Here is a 24,164-nt window from a genome sequence, read left to right as displayed (position 1 = left end):
CCCCTTAGTTTGACCCAAGATCTGGTTGAGGTCCACCTCATACATCTAATGCTTCCCACATTCATTCTTCAATCCAGCCTTCCTGAAAGATTTTGATTTCATTGAACAAGCCATGCTCTATTCTTGCTTCTTTACTTCTGTACTTTTCACATGCTGTTTCCCCCTAGGGGCTAAAAGCGTGGGTTCAGAAGTTAGGTTGTGTGATGGTTAATTTTATCTACCAACTTGACTAGGCCATGATACACAGATAAGTGGTCAAACACCAGTCTACATGTTGCTGTGAAGCTATTTTTTTTAAATATAAGATTGGGATTTAAATCAGTAAACTTTGAGCAGAAAAGATTATCCACCATAATGTGGGTGGGCCTCATCCAATCAGTTGAAGGCCTTGAGAGAAAAAGACTGAGATTGCCCCAAGGAAGAGGGATTCCGCTGCAGACTGACTTCGGGCTCAAGCTGAGACGTCAACTCATATCCCATGTGTTTGGGTCACCAGGCTGCCAACCTGCCCAGCAGATTTCAGACTTTCCAGTACCCACAATCACATGAGCCAATTCCTTAAAATTTCTCTATCCCTCCCTTTACACACACACACACACACACACACACACACTATTGGCTCTGTTTCTATGGAGAACCCCAACTACGACAGGCTGCCTGAGTTCAAAGCCTAAAAGTATTGCTTATCCACTATGTGACACCGGGCACACAATACAATCACTAGCCTCCAATTCCTTGACTATAAAATGGAGATAATAGCTGCAGCTTCCTTACAATAGGGCTACTGTGAGCACTAAATGTAACCACGTATGTAAATACTTCTGGTACATAAGTGCTCAGTAAATGTTAGATATTATTACCTAACATCTACTTATTTCACAAGGAACTTCATACCATCAAAAAAGCCTCTCTGGTCTCCTTGATCCAATGATATTATTAAAAGTATGTTAGTCCAATGTAGACCCCAAAGGATTCTGTGTACACTGCAGCACACCAGTCTATTATAAAAGGTAAGATTGAGAGACTACAAGCAAATGATAAGCAGAGGTCGCATCTTAGCCATTAAACCTAATACAAAGTCTGACACATAGTAGTAATTCAATAAGAATTTCTTTATTAGGCTATAGTAAAAGGAGGCAAATCCCAAGTGGTCCAGTTTGAGAAGAGCAAAGCCATGCATTGATAAGTGCATCCCCAGAACAACAAGACCCTAAAGCTGGTTACAGAATGTGGCTGGTTACACTGTACGCATTTAAATGCTATCTTTTTTTTCTATGCAAGAAATGGAGTGAATCAGTTTTAATCCCACTTTCGAACACAACGCATGCTAAATAAACAAATGTTCACTCAAGAGAAATGAATTTCTACCCCAATGATAAAGACCCGTTAATTATAAACTTGACTAAAAGTGTACCTCTCCCATACAACTCTTGTTGCCAGATAAACTGATTTTGTTTTAAATCCTTTATTTACAACCCAGACCTTCTGGTAGCTCATGTGTAAAGAATATAAAACACGTTGAATAAACAAAGCTTTCTGAAAGGTTTCTCCTCCCTAACAGACACATTTAATGAAATTTATGAGTCTCTTTCAATTACTGCCCCACAATGTGACAGGGCTCTAATTTTCATCTAAAAACTTAAAATACCATAAACTATGGCTTTGAACATGTGAAAGGAAAAATGAACTTCTTTGTCTTCTAATTCCTTGCCCTGAAATATTTATTCATCTTGTGGATTTTTAAAAATCCACTTTACATTTTTACTTTGAAAAAAAACTGTTTTCATCTTTAAAGAAATCTTCCTTGCACAACATTCTTATTGCGTCAGGACCTGGAGAACTTGTAGAGCTGGCTTTAAAACGCACTTGAGCCAAATATACTCACTGACACAAAAGTTCAAGTAGGAGCCTACACTCTTAAATATTAAATTCCCAGAAAAAACACACACACAAAAAAAATACCACAACCCTGACACCAAGATGAAAACTAGAGCAGAAGATATTAACCCAAGGTCAAGAAATATGAAAATCCCTCCAACTCTAAAGAAAACTGTAAATGTGTGCCTATGCATTTTTCTAGGAAGAAGATTCACGTATTTCACCAAATTTAAAATTTTTATGTGTTAAAATATAAGTACCATTGCAGATGCTCCAATTAGCCATAAAAATAGTGCTTTAGGAATTCTTAGAATTCTCGTAACATCCATGAGACTAGAAACACCCCTGTCCAAAGGTCTTTGCCTCTTGCTTTGGCGCTGGGAGTCTGGCCCCTACTGGAAAAGCATGTACGTGTCAAAAGGCTCAGAGATTTGGTTCCATCTCCTAGAATAACTCTTCTGGGGGGCTAATTAAGACACGGCGAAAGTATGTCCGTGCTTTAGTGAACATCAGCGCTCCGGCAAGTTTCACACAACCTGATTAAAATTGACTCAAAGTGTCTTACTTCAGTAATCACTTAGACAGAATGAATTTTACATTAGTGGGATCAAGCATGCACCAGGCCTCAGTGGAAATGAAAAGGGCTTATAGTAATAGGATTTATAAATCCACCCATTAGGTTAATGGCTAAATGATTTACATGTAACTTTCTCCCCCACTCCACCTTCCTTCACCCTTTAACTCAGTAAAAACTATGCTTGGCATTTTCCACTGCAGTGCCTTACTCAAAGGAAATAGCCTTTCTATTTTGGGACATTCTAATTTCTAATAATGGCTTGGGTAGCTACCATTAACTCTTTCAAAGCACAAATAATTGACTAATAAATTTAAGTAGTCTATACGGCCTAAAAGTGCTTAGTTGATCATAACTGTCTATTCGAGAAGAAGGCGTCAGGCTGGCTATGCGCAGATAATGAAGTTGAGCTATTCCGAAGCACTGCAATCAAGATAATACAACTAAAAAGAGCATTAGCATTTTCTAGAATCTGCAACATTTTCTTTGTAACTGAGGTCATGGGAAAATCGAACTAGAAAAGTTGGAGCTCTTGGTCCCCACAAGTGGCAGGTTTAACTGGTCACTGCTTGTCATTACTAAGCACCTGGCCTGAAGCTCAATCCTAGAAGACAACTCACTGGTGGTCTGAAGGACAGTATGGAGTTGGAGAGTGACCAAGGTGTTGCTGTCACCATTCTGATGGAAGCATTTTTGATTACTGGAAAGCTCCGTTTTAGGACTGCTGTGTGATAAGATAGTCAGGGTGCTATTCATCATTACCCTCTGCTCTGAGGGAGGTCCAAAGAGGAAGAACTTTTTAAGCCCAACACCTCAGGGCAACTCCCTTGTTCAGTAACACAGCTAAATACTAAAGTCTGTTCTGTAATGACCATACTGTCTCCATGCCCTCCTACCGCAACTTTATTTCTTATAAAACAGTGTTCTGGCCTGGCTGGCATCGTTCAGTGGTTGAGCGTCGACCTACGAGCCAGGAGGTCACAGTTCGATTCCCAGCTGGGCACATGCCTGGATGATCCCCAGTGTGGGGCATGCAGGAGATAGCTAATCAACGATTCTCTCATCGTTGATGTTTCTATCTCTCCCTCTCCTTTCCTCTCTGAAATAAATATATGTTTAAAAAAAAACCAGTATCCCTTGACACCCTTTTTATTCGAAGTTCAGAAAACAGATTCTGTAAGCTAGCTAGGAATGATTAAAATATAGAGGGTTCCCAATTTTTAAAAAATCTTCAGAAAGATGGTCTTGTTTTAGGGAAATGTAATTGTGTTCACCTGTCCAGATACTTGTGTTGTAGACACGTGTTCAGGCATGCCTCTAGAATGCCTCTCCATGTTTAAGGATCAAATAATGTATTCCCATTTATCAATCACTTCTTCTACTGTCTCATCATCTTCTGGGAAGAATCCAAAGAAATTTAAAAAGAAACAGATAAATGCCAAGTTGAGGAAAAGTCATTTAGGATGTAGGTGCAGAACATGGAGAAGACAAACAAAATAGAGGCCCCTGAGGTGGGAGTTCAAGTTCACTGAAGCAAACTGTACATGGGGGAAAGTGAGCTATAGGAAATAACAGAAAAAGGTGGATGAGGAAAGAGTGTGAAGATCCAAAGGACAGAGGGAAACTCTCAATGGCAATTAAAGAAAATTAAGTTTAAAAAAAAAGGTTTTGCAATGAGAAGAAAATAAAAAGTATGGCTGAGATTAGAATGCCCAGGAAAGTGGGGAGAATGCAGGAGAGGCCCTATAAACCACAGGATGGACTTTAAACTGGGGAGTGACAATTAGACTGACAGTTTAAAGATGTCTCTCTGGTTATAAAACATGTAGAGTATACATGTGGCAAGAGCAGCATCCAGGGGGAAGTGATAAGGATTGAAGAGCATAATAGTCATTGCACTGGAGACAGAGAATCACAGGTATTTAGGAAGTGCAATATACCAGACTTACGACTGGCTGGATTTGGGGCATGAGGAAGAGATAGGTGCCAGAGATGAGATCCGTGGCCCTGGCCAGTGTACTCAGCGGTTAGAGTGTCGGCCTGTGCACTGAAGGGCCATGAGTTTGACTCTCAGTCAAGGGCTCATACCTGGGTTGCAGGTTTGATCCCCAAACCGACCCTCATTGGGGCGCATGCAGGAGACAACCAATCAATGTGTCTCTCTCACATCAATGTTTCTCTCGCACCCCTCTCCCTCCCTCCCTTTTACTCTCTCTCTAAAAAGCAATGGAAAAAATATCCTCGGTGAGGATTTAAAAAAAAATCCTGGCTTAACAAATGGATAGGTAGACAGTACTGTCACTCATTGAGACAGGGAATCCAGGAAGGGGAACAGGTTGGGGAGCAGAACCAACTGGGCGGTTTTGGAGTTGATGAATATGTTATGTCTATGACACCTAAATGAAGACCACAGGGAGGCAGGCGGAAGCTGAGATGCTCAATGGAGGGGATATGGGGCTTTCAGGGGTATAGGAATTCCAAAGGTCAACAGACATGCAATATATGACTAAATCAAAGCAATGTCGGCATGCAGACAATTGAAACAGATGGCAAAGCTCATGACGGGGCAGCAGGAGAAAGGGAGATGAGGCAAACTGGCACCCACACCACAGTAATGGTGCTCCCTGGGTCTCCTGATAGCTCATTCCTCCTCCAGCACCTCCCTTTCCCTTCAGCTATCAGATCTCCATTCTTTCTGTCACAATTTGCAGGTGTCATACAAACCAGTGACCACAGGCAAATCTGATTGCAGGCTGCCACAGTCAGACAGCCAGGCACCACACACTGACCTTTAAGGAGAAAGATCCCAACAGGTGGCTAGCGCCTAATACAAATAATTGTATTAAGCCTCCGAACAAGGTCAAAAAGGGGAGCACCTTGCCTTTTCATGAGCAACAAAAACAGCTACAGGCCGTGGCTCAACAAACAGCAAGCAGAACCTCTGCAGTGGCTCCCCTCCTCGAGGCAGTGATGGGCTCAACAGGAAGACTAAACATCAATCAAGTCACTTCACAAGTAAAGAGCCTCCTATAGCTCCAACCTAACCATCATTTTCCTGCCTCTCTTCTGCATTTGGGAGGGGGGAGGGAATTCTTTTTTATGTCAAGTTTGGTGTCATTTATTAGCAGTTCCAATTTATACTTAACCGATAAACCAAAAGTTAACAATGGGGGAAGAGTTCCCCTCAGTTTCCAAAGAGTATTCTTCACATCCTTCAAAAGAAATTACCTAAATTATAGGTGATTAAATCAATTGCCTTTGCCACTAATTCACTTTGATACCATCAAATGTCACAGTTCTCATGGACCTTTGACCTCAGAGCAGGCCACTGTTTTGGCAGAACAGGCAGCTGTAGCTCAGGGGGTGGGAGGAGCCTGCGCAACCTCCTGAAAGACAAAGGCCTCATCCTGACCCAGAAATTCCACTGGGTGGTAAGAAGCCAGGAGTCCTGCAACCTGTGGTAGGACCCCATGTGTTGATCTACAGCCTTTCTCCCAGATCTTTACATACAAAAAAGATCTTCCTTCCCCCTGCACACAACCTCCTCTGCTCCCACCATCTTAAACTTTGTGACTGCAAATGGCGTGTCTGGGAGGAGCCACACACCACTGGCATGTCCGTACCCAGAGAAAGAATCCAAGCAGATCGGATTCCTGTCAGCTGCAAAAGAGCCAGCACTTCAGCTGCTTCTCATTCTTCATTTTTAAATGGCAGGACACACTCAAGGGCATGGTGGCCTGCCCCACAAGACTAAAGATTAAAAAAGATAAAACCGAACCCTTCAGGATAAGCAGACTCACACAAGATTTTGAACCGAACAAGTGCTTTAGAAAAGATGTACTGTATAGTATTTTACAAATCAGTTGAGAGTGTTTCTTTTAGTGACGTGCTGGGGGGAAACTGATTGTGAGACAATAACGAATCAAACTAACTACAGATCAGTGTTTAGTCAATGGGACTAACACATTAATTCTCCTACTATTAATCTGGAAAAAAACGTATTTTCAGAACTCTGAACCCAGAGCATGAAAATATTGGGATGTGCTACCAATGACAAAGTTACTACTCGATCAGTCCCTAAAAACAAAAGAGCATGTACAATTAAATATAATTCACTAAAATGTAGAGTATGGTTAGGAAGAACTTACCTATGCAGAATATAAAATGTGTTTTCTTTTTAAAAAAATATATATTTTATTGATTTTTTTACAGAGAGGAAGGAAGAGGGATAGAGAGTTAGAAACACCGATGAGAGAGAAACATCGATCAGCTGCCTCCTGCACACCCCCTACTGGGGATGTGCCCGCAACCAAGGTACATGCCCTTGACTGGAATCGAACCTGGGACCCTTCAGTCCGCAGGCCTACGCTCTATCCACTGAGCCAAACCGGTTACGGCTAAAATGTGTTTTCTTTTTCCCCCTCTACCACCACCAGATCATTCTCGACTAATTCTTGGAAGATGAAGACCAACTTGGATTTTGATGTATAAACTTCTTTTGACGATATTTCATTTTAAACAGATAAACACTTTTAAAAAAATGCAAGCTGAAGACACCCTTTTGAGAAACTAAGAAAACAGATGTGGAAGCCATTTGTTTAGATGAAGAGGAATTTTCGCTTTTATAGGAATACAATGATTCATGAAGAGGAAAAAAGTCTGTCATCAAGTTTACTTCAATAGATACTCTTGGGTTTGAGGCAGCTTTCTAAATATGGCCACTGCTTTTCTTCACATCTCATCTCTCCTGAAATATCTCAAACTATCACTAGACAAACATTACTTTTATTGTATTTATTCTTTTACATTTTCTGCTTAGTTAATATATTGTGCTGGGAAAAAACCTCACAACTCGTACTACAGCATTACATTCTTGGCTTTTATTGTTTAGGAGGCTGGACAAAATACCTTCTGCTTTTAGTGATTTATCAAAAACAAGCCATCTTGAGAGTATTAAAACATTAACAATACAAGAAACTCTGACAATAAGTTCAGAAATAACAGCTCTCCTTAACCCCAAAGGAGGTGAAATAAAAGAATAGTGAAGTTTTCCCAAAAACTTCTAGCGAAGAGGAAAATCTCCTTTTTCGGTTTGTCTTTTTAATAGAGATACCAAGAAGAACTAAAACGGGAAAAGAAAAGGGGTGGGGCACTGGATTCAACCTAGGAAAATGGCTTAAGAAATTCTCTGCTTCCCTCCTGTGCCCCACCCAGGCCCATCTTCTTCCATCCTCTCCTCCTCTCCTATAGCCTGCTCCCCACTCAGTGGCTCAGTCTACAGGCCATTCTCTGGGTTAAGAGGCGCCAAGGCCTGCAGGGATATACCTTCCATGCTCCTCCACCTCCTCAACAAAGGACAAGGCAAAATGGCCAATGTTCCTTAAACTTTTTTGTTTGATAAACAAACAAACAAACAAACAAACAGATGCCCCCTCACAATTCCCTGTCCCTTAAGAGTCTGCTATGATCCCTACTGAGCATCAGAAAAAAAGAAATGATCTCTTTTCTGCAATATCCCCATCTGCCAATATTTTGCCACGCTACTTGGTATAGTTTATATTTCAAAAATAGATGCTTTACTCTATCCCAAATATAACAACATAATTTTGAAGATGCATTTTTCTGCTATGAGCTATGGCTCAGTCTGTGAATCTCCTTATCGGTCTACAAAATTCTGTGCTTGTGTATGTAGACATTTTTCTGGGTAAAGAATACACAGCTTTCACCCAATTCTCAAAAGGGTCATGACCTCCCCCCAAAAAAAAGATTAGCCTTCCCCAAAAATGTATAGGGATTTCTTAGTTGTGTCGAGCCAGTCCTGAAAAGTATAGGGAGTTGCCTGGTGTATTTCATAGCTATGGTTGCTCTTGATTTATCCAAGAGATTGCCAAAGAGAAGCGACTCGTCTTCCTGGCTCCAATGCCACATATAAACCTTTTGCTAACCATCCTAAAACTGGGCGTCAGCCATCAGTCACAAGATGAGAAGAGAAAAAAAGATGAGCCTTAATAAATCTGACTACTATTATTATCATTACAGAGACAACGTGTCATTTGAATTAGGAAAGTTTAAGGGTTGGTTGGTTTGCTATCTGTAAAGATATAATAACTTTACAGTGGTTTATTCAATACAAATTGAGCTTCTACTACATGAGAAGTATTCTCACAGCTGCAGGGGTGAGTCAAGGGAATGACATGATCTGATTTGTTTGAAAATCTGGAGGCAGGAGCATAAAGAGTGGACTGTAAGAAGTGAGAAGCAGAAGCAGTGGTCCAGAGGAGAGATGCCATAGGCAGGGGATAAGATGGCAGCAGCAAAGATGAATAAGAAGTAGAATCAGGACATGCTAAAGTTTGAGATGCAGGAAGTAAGATAAAAACCAAAGCTAGCCTGGCCAGCATGGCTCAGTGGTTGAGCATCAACCTATGGACCAGGTCGTGGTTCGATTCCCAGTCAGGGCACATGCCCGGGGTTGCGGGCTCGATCCCCAGTGAGGGGTGTGCAGGAGGCAGCCGATCAATGATTCTCTCTCAACATTGATGTTTTCATTTCTCTCTCTCCCTCTCCCTTCCTCTCTGAAATCAATAAAATATATTAAAAAAACAAACAAAACCATAGCTAAATACTTGACTTTTGGCTTGAGTAATGTATAGATGGTGATGGCTCTGTTAAATTCAAGATGAGATAGCAAAAACATGTTTATGAAATTAATAGCAATAAAGCTGATTTTTAAAAGTCTACAAAATCCTATCTAATAATAATACAGAGGTGATATGCAAATTGACCATCACTCCAACACACAAGATAGCCGCTCCCATGTGGACACAAAATGGCCGCCACAAGGGGAGGCCAATTAGGGGTGACTGGGCTGGTAGGGGAGGGCAGTTGGGGGCAATCTGGCTGGCAGGTGAGTGGTTATGTGTTGATCAGGCTGGCAGGGGAGTGGTTAGGGGGTGAGCAGGCCAGAAGGCAGAGTGGTTAGGGGCAATCAGGCAGGCAAGCAGTTGGGAGCCAGCAGTTCTGGATTGTGAGAGGGGTCCCAGATTGGAGAGAGTGCAGGCTGGGCTGAGGGACACCCCCCCCATCCCGTGCACAAATTTCATGCACCGGGCCTCTAGTTAACTATAAAGTTGGACTGCAGGACATTCTTGTACCAATGTGGATGAGTCTCTTTTTTAAAAAATATATTTTATTGATTTTTTACAGAGAGTAAGGGAGAGGGATAGAGAGTTAGAAACATCGATGAGAGAGAAACATTGACCAGCTGCCTCCTGCACGCCCCCTACTGGGGATGTGCCCGCAACCAAGGTACATGCCCTTGGCCGGAATCGAACCTGGGACCCTTCAGTCTGCAGGCCGACGCTCTATCCACTGAGCCAAACCGGTTAGGGCGAGGATGAATCTTAATAGTAGATATTTCAGATTTACCTGATCGTTCCTAATATTGGACCGCACACTTTATCAATTGCATGACCCTTATTCCAGCAGAGAAAGAGTTCTCCTGTCTCCCATTACCTTCAGTTCCCATACCAATATTTAAAAGCCCTCTTCTCTCTTTTATTTCCTAATTCTACACCCAGTCCTCTCAAATACAACCAGCAATCTAACATCATGTGTCACTCAGAAGACAGAACACTTCATGGTCAAGGTTTCCTAAATATATCCTTTCCTATCTCACTCTACCATTTCTCTTTGCAATCTTAGAGTAATCCTCCATGAGTCCCCTAACTCAATAAGCATTTACAATAGGCTAGGCACTGAAAGAAGTACAAAAGGAGTTTTACTATCCTTAAGGAACTTAAAAGACAAATGTGATCAGTTCCAACTAAGCAGCTTTCACAGTCTGACAATGAAAGGAACAGGGCTCAAAAGTTGCCCTGCAGGAATATAAAAACAGAGCGACTGAGTCAACCACACCACATCCCATACCAATGGCCTGATCTACAGAAACCTGCTATTTGAAGGCATACCCAAGTCTTCAGATGAGTCCAAAAAGAGAAGGAGTATGGCTCTGGCTCCATGCAGGAAATCGCCCCATTAATATTAAAGGGGAGGAAAGGCAATGCTAATAAAAGAGGAATAAAACAAATGTCCTTGTCCTTACCTATTGCATTAAGAAGAAAAAGAAGCCATGAAGTATAAGAGTCCAGGTCAGGACAAACATAAAGTCTGGAAACCTGGGATCCAATGAGCCAGTATGTCCTTGAAAGCCTAGCTTTCTCATTTTTTTGTAGTGCAAATTGTCTTTCCTTTTATATAAGAACTAGAGGCCTAGTGCATGAAATTCATGCAGGAGAGGGGCGTCACTCAGCCCAGCCTGCACCCTCTCCAATCTGGAACCCCTAGGGGGATGTCCAACTGCAGGTTTAGGCCCCATCTTGCAATCAGGGACTGCTGGCTCCTAACTGCTCACCTGCCTGCCTGCCTGATCGCCCCTTATTGCCTCTGCTTGCCAGTCCAGTCGCCCTCTAACTGCCCCCCTTCCGGCCTGGTCGCCCCCTAACTTCCCCCCTGCCAGCCTGGAGGCCCTCTAACTGCCCCCCTGCCGGCCTGCCTGCCTGAACATCCCTAACCACTCTACCTGCCTGCCTGCCTGATCACCCCTGCTTCTGCTTGCTGGCCTGGTTGCCCCCTAACTGCCCCCCTGCCGGTCTGGTCACCCCCTAACTGTCCAGAAGGAAGTCGGACATCCAGAAGATGTCCGGTCGATCTGATCTAATTAGTATATTACCCTTTTATTAGTATAGAGCTCACCTTTTCCCTTCCCAGCATCTTTCATCTTTCCTTCCCCACTGATGTCTTCTTTCTGGTTCTACAGTAGCCATTTCTCCTAAATTAAGGGTTACTCGTTCACTTGACAAATATGTACTGACAGTCTGTACTGCTCCAGATGTAGTGCCTAACTCTTACAAGACGAACAAAATGTAGTCCATGCCCTTGAGAAGATTGTAATCTACACCCCAACTATTAACAATGGTCTCCTTTTCTTCATTATCTTTTAGGGCTTGATTCCCCCACCTCATACTCAATGCATAAAACCTATGCTGTCTTTTAGCTTCACTCTCAGATCTTAACTCAAATTGTTTTTTCAGAGGTCAGTAGCTTCTTCTTGCCAAAAGCAATGGTTGTTGCTTAGATTAGATTCTTCAACAATCATCTGAGCACTACCCTAATAAAATGAAAATGAATTGTCTTCCTTTCATTATCATTACCCTCCATGAGATCCTAATGATAAAGCCCATACATGAACATGACTCCAGATGTTGTCAAATTTTCCATGGGGGGCAAAACTGTCCCCAGTTGAGAATTACTAACCTACATCAATGATACCCTGTATACATGCTTGAGAAGTGACTGATTTGTCATAAAGCATACTGATTCCAGCCGGGTTGGTGTGGCTCGGTGGATTGAGCATTGCCCTATGCACCAAGAGGTCTCTGGTTTGATTCCTGGTCAGGGCACATGCCCAGGTTGCAGGCTCGATCCCCAGTAGGGGGCATGCAGGAGGCAGCCGATGGATGTTTCTCTCTCATTGATATTTCTCTCTCTCTCTCTCTCTCTCTCTCTCTCTCTCTCTCTCTCTCTCCCTTCCTCTCTCTAGAAAATCAATAAAAACATATTTTTTAAAAATTAAAAATTAAAGCATACTGCTTCCAGACATATGCCTATTATCATCAAGATTAATGAGAGCAGAGGATATCATCCAAGATGGATTTTTCATGCTCAGGCAAATTTACAAAGTCTCCAAATGTGCCAGGTATCTTTCCTTTGCCTATCCACTTCCACTCTCCACCCTGCTCTGTGGGATGAAAGGTTGATTCAATAAATTACATCAAAAAGCTCCCCTTGTCCCCTAATTTACAGATGAGTTTAGATAATCAGGAACACTGCATAGATCAGGACGAAAGTGAGACAAGGTCATTTATGACCCCAGCTTTCTTCCTGAATGGTCACATAGAGGCTGGCTGGATCCATCCACCTGTGATCAGAAGACCTTTTTCATCTAACTCCCTCTTTTTAAATTAGGTATCTGCTCCTCCTCTCACTCCTTTTCTCCTGAGATTGTAACATCCCTGCTATTACTAGCCTCAGAGTTCACACAATTGCCCTGCAATTGTAATATACCGTGCCCACATTTTGGTAAATAATCCCTCTATCAAATCCTCCTATTGATCTCAGTGTCATCTCTTTCCTGCTGGGGCCCTGACTGATACAGCAACTACACTTTAAAATTTATTATAAATTTTAAAAATAAGCAATTTTAAAATGCTCCACTTGAAGCTCCATCCTCCTGAAAACAGACACACAAGAAGCATCGCATCTTGAAAATCTAGGCTTTTAAAATCTGTGAAGAAGACATGCCATGAACTGTCTTTAAAGAGCAAACCTGTGATATATCTCTTTTATTGTGACATAGTAATTAAAAATGCTCAAATTTATATTTTCTTTAGCCTTACCTTATCCCAAAGAGAAAGAAAAAGAATAGAACACTATCTGTCTCATAGAGTATCAACAATTTTGGCAATCATTTTATAATTATTACATACTAACTTATATAATTAGTTTTCTGTATACATATTTTAGGTCTCTAATTACACTGTACATAAACGCTGAGGACCAGGACTATATCTTACATTTGTTTTCCTCACACTTATTCATGCCTTGCATTCATGCCTTGCAAGAGTCTGCACTAGTTAAGAGAGAATGTACTCAATAAATATTTGTTGACGATTAAAAATAGAATCAACAGAAACAGAACATAAGGAAGCAGGAAAGCTAGCCCCAAGAGATATGTTCACTAACTTTAGTATTTTCTTGTTTGCCCTGCTTCATCAAGAGATTCTGCCACCAGAAGAAAAAGAAAAGCTTCACTGTAAGGTGAATGTAAAATTTTAGGAAAACAGCTGTATACCCATCAAGATTATTCTCCACAAGTGGCCAACATGAAACAGAATTTACAACAGAGACAGGAAGAAGGGTAGGTGGAGTTAGAATAGAAGGAAATGAGGAGGCGCAACAAGAATTAATTACTGGTAATTACACATGCTACAGCCTCTCTTCTTTCTCTACCCTCTATCTAATCAACAGTGGGAACAGATGTGGTCTGTGGTATTGGGGAGGGGGAATGCTTAACAGCTGTTTGGAGAACATGCCATTAAAAAGCAGCCTTGTCCACAGAAACCCAAGAATCTTGCTGTTTTGAAAGAAAAGAGGTAATGAATAATGACCACAGTCTTACTTTGAACTTCAGCTCATTCAGGCCAACGATAACTCTCTTTCTCTCCTGATTTCTGATGAACTATGGCAGTAGCTTTGATATTTTCTGTTACAAGAGTGCCTCAATCTTTAAGTTTTCATATCTCTCATCCAAGTACTTCTGAAACCAGTACAAATATCCAGCTACTCCTTATTAAGTAGTCAATAAATCTTAACTATGATATTGATGATCAAAAGAAAAACTCTTCAAATTCCCACTATAGGGAATACAAAATTAGGGTGAAATAATCCCAAATTAGCTCAACTGTCTTTCTGTATGTCCTTTCATGGGATAATAACTCTAAACAACATGGAAATCAGAACATCCCAGTTTACGTCTTAAAACATTTAAAGAATGTAGCATGTATGTAATCTTTTCTAAAAGACAAAAACAAAAACTAAAGCCCATGAATAAATGTAATATACAACATGACCACCAAGGCTTTAACAGAAAATACAGTTACTCACAAAACAGAAGTTCCAGCACCTTTCTGGTAAGAAGCTGTTTTTGCTTCCTCCCAAGTCTGATAATTGCCAACTGGGAGGGAGGGTCGATGGCATTCTCACCCCATTTGGACAGCCACAAAGCCCAAAGAATGGCGATAGGTGGCATAGATCGGTGGCTTCAGAAACTAACAGGTGACTGTTATCTATGATCTGAAACTCTTGTGCTGGAATAACAGGGGACCTTTTTTTACTTCAAAACCAATTAGGTTCCAAAAAGCTGTAAATAAGTCCATCTGTTCACAAATCCAAAGTGATATTCAATAAATGATAGTTTATGCAACTGATTGATAGCAAACATCAACTCAAACATCAACTATGTTAGAAATTTTGGAATTTCTTGAGTAGCTTTAACAATTGCAAGTTCTTCTTAGGTTATGGTGTATAGGTGTATAGGCACATAGAATGTTTGAGAGCACACATATACATATACACTTGCAGGATACTACACTATTTTCCCAAATATAATCTTATTAAATTGAGCTTGCACATTCTCAAATTTACTTCTGTATAGTTTGGGGGCAACTTCAAAAATTACATTCCATTTCAGCACATGCAAATTGCATGAACTATGATTCAATCCTGTTGGGGATAATTAGAGGAAGATGGAGCTGGGGTTGGGAAGAGGAAAGAAAGGTAAAAGCTAATAATGGCAGAACAGGAATAAAAATTTTTAGAATGAAGCCATAGGAAAAAAAAAAGAAAGTAAGTGCAAGCACACTGGGACTCAAAACTGTACACCAATACATCTAAAAGTCAGCCGTGAGTGGGAATGGGGGTTGGGGAGCCCTAGGGAGATGGGCATCAACAACTTCTGAGGTTGAAAATTAGAAAGGCAATGAACAGCTAGATAGAAAACCAGCCGTGGGGGAGATGGAAAATGCCTCAAAGCACACTTATTATGTGCAACAAAACAAAATTTAATTGAACAAGGAATAATAAATGAAAATGAATAGTTAGTATTCTTTATTACTAAATTAAACATTATAAATGAAAGGGTCAGTTGTATTATATTCAGAAGATTTATTTAACTATAAATACTGTTTATTCCTAAGAGCGTCCATAGATCCACTTTCAAGTTCAGACCCCCTGTGACTAGTTTCCATGAAGTCTAAAGTCCTCAGAGTTAAATTCTATATCCGTGAGTTTTCAGGAACCTCCTCCTCTAGGTGAGAAAGGACTATACCCTGCCTTTGCAATTCACCAGGACGAAGCTGTACTTTTTGGTGTGCCCTGCAAACCCACCTTTTGATTCCTAGAAATAATTTCAGTTATCTGCAAAAGAGCACATACGTTTAAATTAATCCTTCATCCTGAGTTATGTTGCTTTTCTGCATCAGCAAATGCACATTACTATGCAAAATAATGAGCTTTTTTTGTCTAATAGAGAATATATTTGGGAAAGAAATGGGAGTTTCTGGCAAAAAAATAAGGCTTCATTACTTCAGCTTTAAATGTAAATTAGGCACTCAGCAGCATGCAAGTTAGGACAATTTTCCTTACGCAAGATAAGATGAATTATATTTTATTCCTTGGTTCTTAACAAGAGTCACTTCCTTAGACATATCTAACCCTTAAACAAAGGCTGTTCTTTGTCACAGCTAGGGAAATGTTTTTATTACTGATGTTCTTTAAATATGTATGAATAAAAACCTCTCTTCTATACTCGTGTTCATAACAAACTGCTTCTTAGGCAAAGAATATGTATCTAAAATGAATGTAAAAATAAAAGGGGGAATACCTGCTTTCTCTGTGAACATTACACATGTCCCAACTAGTGGAAAGGCCATTAAACGCCCCCCCAAAAAAAAAAAAACAAACAGCTGTCTTTTGAGGTTCTAATACTGGCTGACTTTGCAAGAAAGTGATGGTTGTTAAAAGTGAAAAAGGTATTAAACACACATCTGATTGCACAGAATCACACTAACAGAACAACTACCAGTGTTTCGTGGGGTTTTACTCTTGTTTTTTAAAAGTAATCACTTCTTTCATATCCATAATCTTCTCCATCTATCTGGAACTCAGTGTGTCCAAATGTCTCTTGCTCTGTAAAACCTTGAACAAGACCTATCCAATCCCATCATTCACCATGGCATAGTGCTGGTCACCTTCAGCAAATAGGCCTCTCCATTATATTCAGCCACTTAGGAGACCATTCTTACGCAGGCAAGGATCGAAGACATTTCTCAGAGTGTTCTGTCCTAGTTAATTTGAGTACATTATGGGATACTGCAGCTTTAAACCTGAAGTTCCCTGAATCACCCTTGGCAAAAAAATACGATCCTGGGATGCTGGTCTGGATTTTTCCTTTAGTCCTTCCCCACTTAAATATGCAAGTAAAAAGAAGAAAGGGTAAATGGGATATGCTCGACATCTTACTGAACATGTAACACTTAATTTAAGATCCTAACGTGTAATATCAAATTTTTAATATCAGCTTTACACTTGACAGATTCTCCAATTGACAAATGCCTTTTCAAGCTAAATTCTCAAACTGATATTTCATATGATGAGTACAACTGACCTATGTTTTTGCATCATGGAATCTCAACTATGCGAATCATTTTAAGATTATTGTTAGTCGGTTATTTTCCTTATATGACGGTTACGCATTTCTAAGTAGTGGAGAATCACATTCCAATCTTTCTGTTGTACTTCTGCACATAGCCACAAAAGGGAAGAGAAGTTGGACATTTTTATTATTACATGAGTTTTTACTGCAATTCCCAATGCTGCTTACCTATAAGATCTGTTACATAGGAAGTGCTAAGAAAATTAAAGTCTAGGTATATTTTTTAAAAGCATACTTTAAACACATAGTTTATATCATACTAGAGGCCTAATGCACGAAATTCGTGCATGGGTAGGGTCCCTAGGCCTGGCCTGCGATCAGGGCCAATCTGTGGGGCAACCGGCGGGACTATCGGGGGGGGGGGGGGGGGTCCCCACTGGCACTCGCCTGGTGCCACCCACTTGCCGGCCCCGCCCCCTGCCGCCGCGGTGAGGGAGGTGACTGGCGGGGTGATGGGGGGGCCCCTCCCCCCCGCTCACCAGCCGGCGCCGCCCCCCACCGCCGCAGCCACCAGTCACCTCCCTCTGCAGGGCAACCAGCTGTGTAATCGGAGGCCCCCACTGGCACCCACCTTGGCTGACCTGGGGCCTGCAGGCTGGGGGCAGCTTCTGCATTGAACATCTGCCCCTGGTGGTCAGTGCGCATCATAGCGACCTGTCATTCCACCAGCTGTTCCGCTGTTCGGTTGATTTGCATATTAGGCTTTTATTATATAGGATGGACTGACTCAGTATTTAGAAACATAATTCTAAATGTATTTAGAAACATAACAGATAAAATTATAAACAATGGCAGAATGATATGATAGCCTTCCCCCCCAAAACTAAGTAGAAGTTAGATTCTCTAGAACAGTATTGTGCAATATTGATATGGCTAGTGGCTACCATGTCTATTGAGCACCTAAAATGTGGCAATTATGGCTAACTGAAATTTTAATTTTATTTCATTTCAATTAATTAAAACAGATTTAAATAGCTACCTGTGGCTAATGGCTACCATACTGTACAGTTCAGATCTAGAACACTGATATCTACAGAAGTAAAGTGCATAAAGAAAGCTCGTATGTGCTTGCTTTGGCAGCACATTTACTAAAACTGGAAAGATACAGAAAAGATTATCATGGCCCCTGTGGCAATGATGACACACAAGTTTGTGAAGCATTCATGTGTTTGATGCAAAATAGTCACAGGGACATAAAGTTCAACAGGGAATATAGTCAACGATATTATAATAACTATGTATGGTGCCAGATGGATATTTGAATTATCAGGGGTGTAATTGTCTGTTATGCTGTACACCTGAAACTAATATGGAATAATACTGAACATCAACTGTACTTGAAAAATAAATTTTTAAAAAATAAAAGCATAAACTATCCAAAAAATAAAATAGCCCCCAAAAGCTGTTATTAATTGGAATGTATTTTAAGCATGAATAGTATGGAGACTAAAAAAAAGGTAGAGTAGCCTTGTATTTTTATTGACTAGAAAATCAATCAGAGGCTTTTAAAGGACAGTCCTACCCAAAAGAGTCAGACACTGAATCTTAGTTTTGCTTTTCATCTCAAATGATCAACTTGGTGTTAAGAAGCCTTATCGGTATAATCTAAAATTGCACAAAACAACTAAATTTGTCTGTAAAAGAAGGCACTGTGATAATTCAAAATTTTCAGGCCAAAAATTTACAACAGGAAAGAGTGGTTGGCTAGAAAGCAGAAATGGTTAGTAACAGACATATACATTATACAGGGTGTCCCCAAAAATGTATATACACTTTAACAGCTGATAGCTCAATTTTGAAAATGAAATGTATTTTAATAAATACTGGCTTTATAATTATTCAAAGTATGTGTATAAATTTTTTAGGACACCTTATATATTCTACCTATGAAATTCAAATTATTATTCTATCTGTGAAAGGGCTCTGTGAAAACTATAAGCACAATACACATATCATGATTGCTGCTACCACTACTGTTGTTGTTGTTATAGTTCTTGCCTTCAAGGAACTTGCAAACTGGTACTGGCCAAGGCTTTGCTGGTTGCCCATAGGTTTTGGTGGATGTATAGACAGTGATACCACTTCATTTGGATTAGTGAAAACATGAGAACTGATGTGTATAAATTCGGTAGTCACTGGGTCTTAACATCATTTGTTTGTTTTTAACAGTAAACTGGGTGGTCCTTTAGCCCTGACTTTGGACAGCTAATATACAGACAATATTTGAGGAAATAATAAGAATTTGGTAAGTGAAATTGGCTCACAATTCCAAAATTTGGGTCTCCTCCATTATACCTCAAATAGTGCCATTACTCCTTGAAGGCAACTACCTTTCATGTTCCCTGGATCTTTTATAGGGAATTATAGTATACTACAGGCCCGGTGCATGAAGATTCGTGCAAGAATAGGCCTTCCTTCCCCTGACTGCCGGCATCAGCTTCCCTCCGGCACCCGGGACCAGGCCTTCGCTCTAGCCACCATCTCCCACCTTCGCTCTGGGCTGGAGCCGCCTCCCACCCACTCGGGCCAGCTCCATGGTTGCCGCCCAGAAGCCAGCCCTCAGCGGGCAGCCGGGCTGGGGCCTGCAGGAGGTTTGGCTTCCTTCGTTGCTGGGGTGACGAAGGAAGCCAAGCGTCCCACCCGAAGGAAGCCAAGCATCCTGCCCGAAGGAAGCCAAGTGTCCCGCCCGAAGGAAGCCAAGCGTCCTGCCCGCTCCGGCTGGCACTGCCATCTTTGTGGCTATGGGCACCACCATCTTTGTCGCAGAGTAACGGTTAATTTGCATATTATCCTTTTATTAGTATAGATTCCTTAATTTAAAAAAAAATCAAACATATATGTTTGGGTCCCAGGACTTTCTAGGTTTAAATTTAGGTATTTCCTACATTTTCAAATAAAGTTATCTTACCTCTATTAGGACAGATTAGCTTTTCCTATTAAAACAGTACTATAAATAGTCATTGATTTTAAGAACAAGGGTTTGGCATCCATACTTTAAACAATAAAGATAAATTTAGAAAAAGAAAGAAAAACAGAAGTGAATGTAACTCTCTATAAATTTAAATAAAGTAAAAATAAATTATTGGCAGGACAAGAGGATAATTATGAGGGATTCACACATCCCTTCCAGACCACAACTATAAGGCAAAAAAGAAAGAAGAGAAAAAGCCACCCTCCCAGGGTAAAACCTACCTGCACAATGGGTATGGCGACACTGTTGAAATTAACCAAGAGCCTGTCTATGTGATGCCAGGCCTCATAATTTGAAAACCACTAAATGTTTCTAAAGGTGACCTAAGTGCAATCTTAGGAAGCAGGCCTAGAATGTGGCTTGTCATTTAGTAAATTGGATTATAGTTTAGTTAAAAAAATTGTGTGAACAAAGAAAAATGGTCACCATAGAAATAAGCCCAAAGAACCAAACATTGTCAAGTTTTACTGCTCAGCATTATTCAGGGGAAACCCAAATAGTCCGTGTGGCAGGTGTATCCTAATCATGGATTATCTAACCAAGTCCCTTTGTTTTGATTCCATTCTCACCAAGCAACCTTGTGATTGTAATTTGGCTTCCCATGTGGCTTGTCTATAAAGAGAAAATGCACTAATCTCTCAGTTCAACCTCGCCAGTCTAATTAACAGCTGTAGTTCTCACTTCAAATGAACAAACTGACATTAGGGCATGTACATGTGAGCCTGACCATGCACAGTGTGCCAGGAGTCAGATTTCTGAGCCTTTAAGAATATAAGCTCCTTGTTCACTGCTGAACCTCCTGTGCCTAGAACAGTGCATGGCTCATGTACTGTTCAGTAAATATCAGGCTGAGATCCAGAGACCTAAGATGACTTCTCCTAGTGTCTTTCAATTCAAATTGCAATATATCAAATGGCCAGAAAATAAAGTCCATTGCAAATAAAACATTTAAGTATCATAGCGTTAATATGACCTAAAACTGATGCATTTGATATAATTAAGAAATTAGAAATGCTTTGTTTTCAGACCTGAAATATAAATGTTTTCTTCCATTCTTTTACTCTTGAAAAGCTTCCCCATGACAAGCAAAAGCACTCAAAATCATTCAGAAGCTTGACATATTCGGTACTCAAGAATGCTCACTCTTTAAAGTGATAATGGTTTTTCCCACTGAAACCATTTTGAAAAGAGCTAAGTCAACACTTCTCCTTTCACCTTTCTCTAACTCCACAATTTATTCTAAATATCCAGTTGAGCTATTTCATATCAAATCCAATAAAGGTAACAATGACTAGAGTGCTGCTAAGTTACCCAGTTCTATACTGTGAATACAGCTATTAAAACATGTCTCAATTGGCTAGAATGTCACAAAACCAAAAGCCCCGACATTCTGCTTCCAGCACTAGACAAACCCTCTCACAGAAAACAACTGTAGCCTCTGGATGATGGGGGGGGGGGGAGTACTTGAAGGTACTAGGCAGGGGTGGGCAAACTTTTTGACTCGAGGGCCACAATGGGTTCTTAAACTGGACGGGAGGGCCAGAACAAAAGCATGGATGGAGTGTTTGTGTGAACTAATATAAATTCTAAGTAAACATCATTACATAAAAGGGTACGGTCTTTTTTTTTTTTAGTTTTATTCATTTCAAACGGGCCGGATCCGGCCTGTGGGCCGTAGTTTGCCCACGGCTGTACTAGAGAGTAACATAAAACAGGCCAAAAATAAAGGGAAGCCAATGGTACCTAGAGACAGGGAAAGACCGGGCCAAGTGGCCCATTTTTCTAACTTTTTTCCTGAGGGTAGTCACCACAGGTGCTGTGTAGAGCAGTAGTCTGAAGAGCCAGAAGACAGACACAACAGAAGATGAAAAGAAAAGACACAAATTATCAATATCAAGAATGGGCCATGGCCAGGTAGCTCAACTGGTTAGAGCATCATCCTGAAATGCCAAGGTTGCGGGTTCGATCCTTGGTCAGGGCACAAACAAGAATCAATCAATGAATTCATAATAATGGGAATAGATCAATGTATCTCTCTCCCTCAGTCTAAAATCAATTTTAAGAATTAAAAAAAAAGAATGAGAGAGATGGCACCACTACCAATTCTACAACTTTTAAAAAATTCAAAAAGGGAATATTATAAAAAACTCCATGCCAATAAACTATACAAATTCCTTAAAAGACACAAACAACCAAAGCTTACTCAAGAAGAAACATAACCTGAACAGCACTGTATTTGTTAAAGAGACTGAATTTATAGTTTAAAACATTTACATAAATAAAAGTCCAGGCCCAGAGAGCTTCAGTGGTGAATTACTTCAAACATTTAAGGAAGAAAAAAATATTAATTCTACACAAACTTTCCCAGAAAAATGAAGAGGAGAGAATACTTTCCAAGGCATTCTATGAGGCTAGTATCACTCTGGTCTGACCAAGACTGGCAAAGATATCACAAGAAAAGACAATAATATCCCTTGTGAACATAAATGTAAAAATTCTAAAAAAGCAACTCAATTTTTTTTAATTTATTGATTTGAGAGAGATAGAGGAAGGGGGCAGGGAGAGAGAAGCATTGATTTGTTGTTCCACTTATTTATGCATTCACTGGTCACTTCTTGTATCTGCCCTGACCAGGGATTGAACCCGTAATCTTAGCATATCAGGATGATGCTCTAACCAACTGAGATACCCAGCCAGGGCCCTAATTCTTTTTAAAATATATTAAAAGTATAGCATATCATGACCAAGTGGGGTTTTTCCCAGGAACGCAAGGTTAGTTTAACATCTGAAAAGCAATCACTATAAGTTAATAGTAACAAATTAAAAATAGAATAAAACAAAAAAACCCTATGATCATCTCAATAAACAAAAACACACCTATGATCATCTCAGTAAAAAATAAGGCATTTGAAAAAAAATCCAATATCCAATCCTGACTCAAAAAAAAACTCTCAAGAAAGAAATTTCTTCAACTTGAAAGATATCTAAGAAAACCTATAGCTGACAACATACTTAATGTTACAAGACTGAATGCCTTCCCCCTAATGTCAGGAACAAGGATTTCCACTCTCAGTACTTTCTATTCAGCATGATATGGGAATAGGCACCGCCAGTCTCATCCTGCCTGTTTGTAAAATTTAAGTAAAAGAACATCAATTAGGGTCCTAGCTGGTGTATCTCAGATGGTTGAAGTGCCGTCCCATACACCAAAAGGTGGTGGGTTCAATTCCCGGTCAGGGTATATACCCAGGCTGTGGGTTTGATCCCTGGTTGGGGCGTGTGTGGGAGGCAAATGATCAATGTTTCTCTCTCATTTTCAATGTCTCTCTCTCTCTCTCTCTCTAAATATATATATATGGAAAAATGAGTATGTTAGAAAAGAGATACATGCACAATGGAGATGCATGCAAATGTGGAAAAAAGAATAATAGTATCTCTTTCCAGCTGGCTGGGGCCAAGGAAAAATCTCTGCATAAGCAAATATTGCTAATAACCACAAATACTCATTGTGGCAAAGTGGTGACATGCTGTGGAAAGATCTCAATTTAACAGAATAAACCACATGAAATGGCTGATAGTCAACTATTTTGCCCTTAAGAAAAGATGGCAATTACATTATGTCACAACCATTAGTAAGGTGGTTAAGAGCACAGAATCTGGAGCCAAACTGCCCAGATTCAAATCCCAGCTCCACTACTACTTACTGGCTGCATGACTTTGGATAGGCTACATAACCTTGATTTCCTCATCTGTAAAACGGGCATACAGAAATGTCTACTTCATAGGTTTGTTCTGAAGGGTTAATGAGTTTACATATATAAAGCACCTAGAACAGTGCCTCGCACACGGTAATGCCAGTGTGAACTATTGTATCATCAATCAATCCCAGTTCTGGCTTGTCCTCTATGAGAAGATTATTTCACCTGCTTTCTCAACTTGTAAAATGAGGAGGTTGAATCAAGACCAATTCTTAAGTTACCTTTTTCTACAATTATGACAGCAAAGGACAAAAGCTTTCTATCACCATACTAAACTAACAAAACAATATCATCTGCCTAAGGACTATCTGAGGTCATTCTTCAGTTTCTTTTAGAACTGACAAATTAACCTCAAGGTTCGAAATCAGTATCTTGGATTGAAATTGTTTAGGTAAATCAGTCATCTTCAGAGCAATAGCTTCCCATCAGGCTTTTATAGCAAACTTTTATAGCATCTCCAGTCATACTAAGAAGTTCAACAGTTATAATCAATATTTGCTCAAACCCTAGAATGTGCTGAGTGTCAAAAACCTGCACATAGCATGGTCAGTAAAATGATAAATATGGGCCTAGAGTCAACTTCCTGGGATCAAATCTTAGCTCCATCACTAGATGTCTGACTTTAAGCACATTATTTAGCCTCTTTGTAGC

The 24,164-nt window shown here is 40.3% G+C and overlaps 1 protein-coding gene and 1 non-coding gene across 4 annotated transcripts in view; one reads left to right on the top strand and one right to left on the bottom strand.

Annotated features, from left to right (window-relative positions):
* Nucleotides 1-24,164, bottom strand: part of POLA1 (DNA polymerase alpha 1, catalytic subunit) — a 311,022-nt gene that overhangs the window by 202,682 nt on the left and 84,176 nt on the right. The gene's annotated exons all lie outside the window — the stretch shown is intronic.
* LOC111825302 lies at nucleotides 17,849-17,956 on the top strand. The gene has a single exon (XR_002828474.1). It is a non-coding gene; the product is annotated as a U6 spliceosomal RNA (small nuclear RNA).

This window comes from Myotis lucifugus, unplaced genomic scaffold (assembly GCF_000147115.1).
Source record: "Myotis lucifugus unplaced genomic scaffold, Myoluc2.0 scaffold_20, whole genome shotgun sequence".
NCBI classification, from domain to species: Eukaryota; Metazoa; Chordata; class Mammalia; order Chiroptera; family Vespertilionidae; genus Myotis; species Myotis lucifugus.
This window is presented reverse-complemented; position numbering and strand designations above follow the sequence as displayed.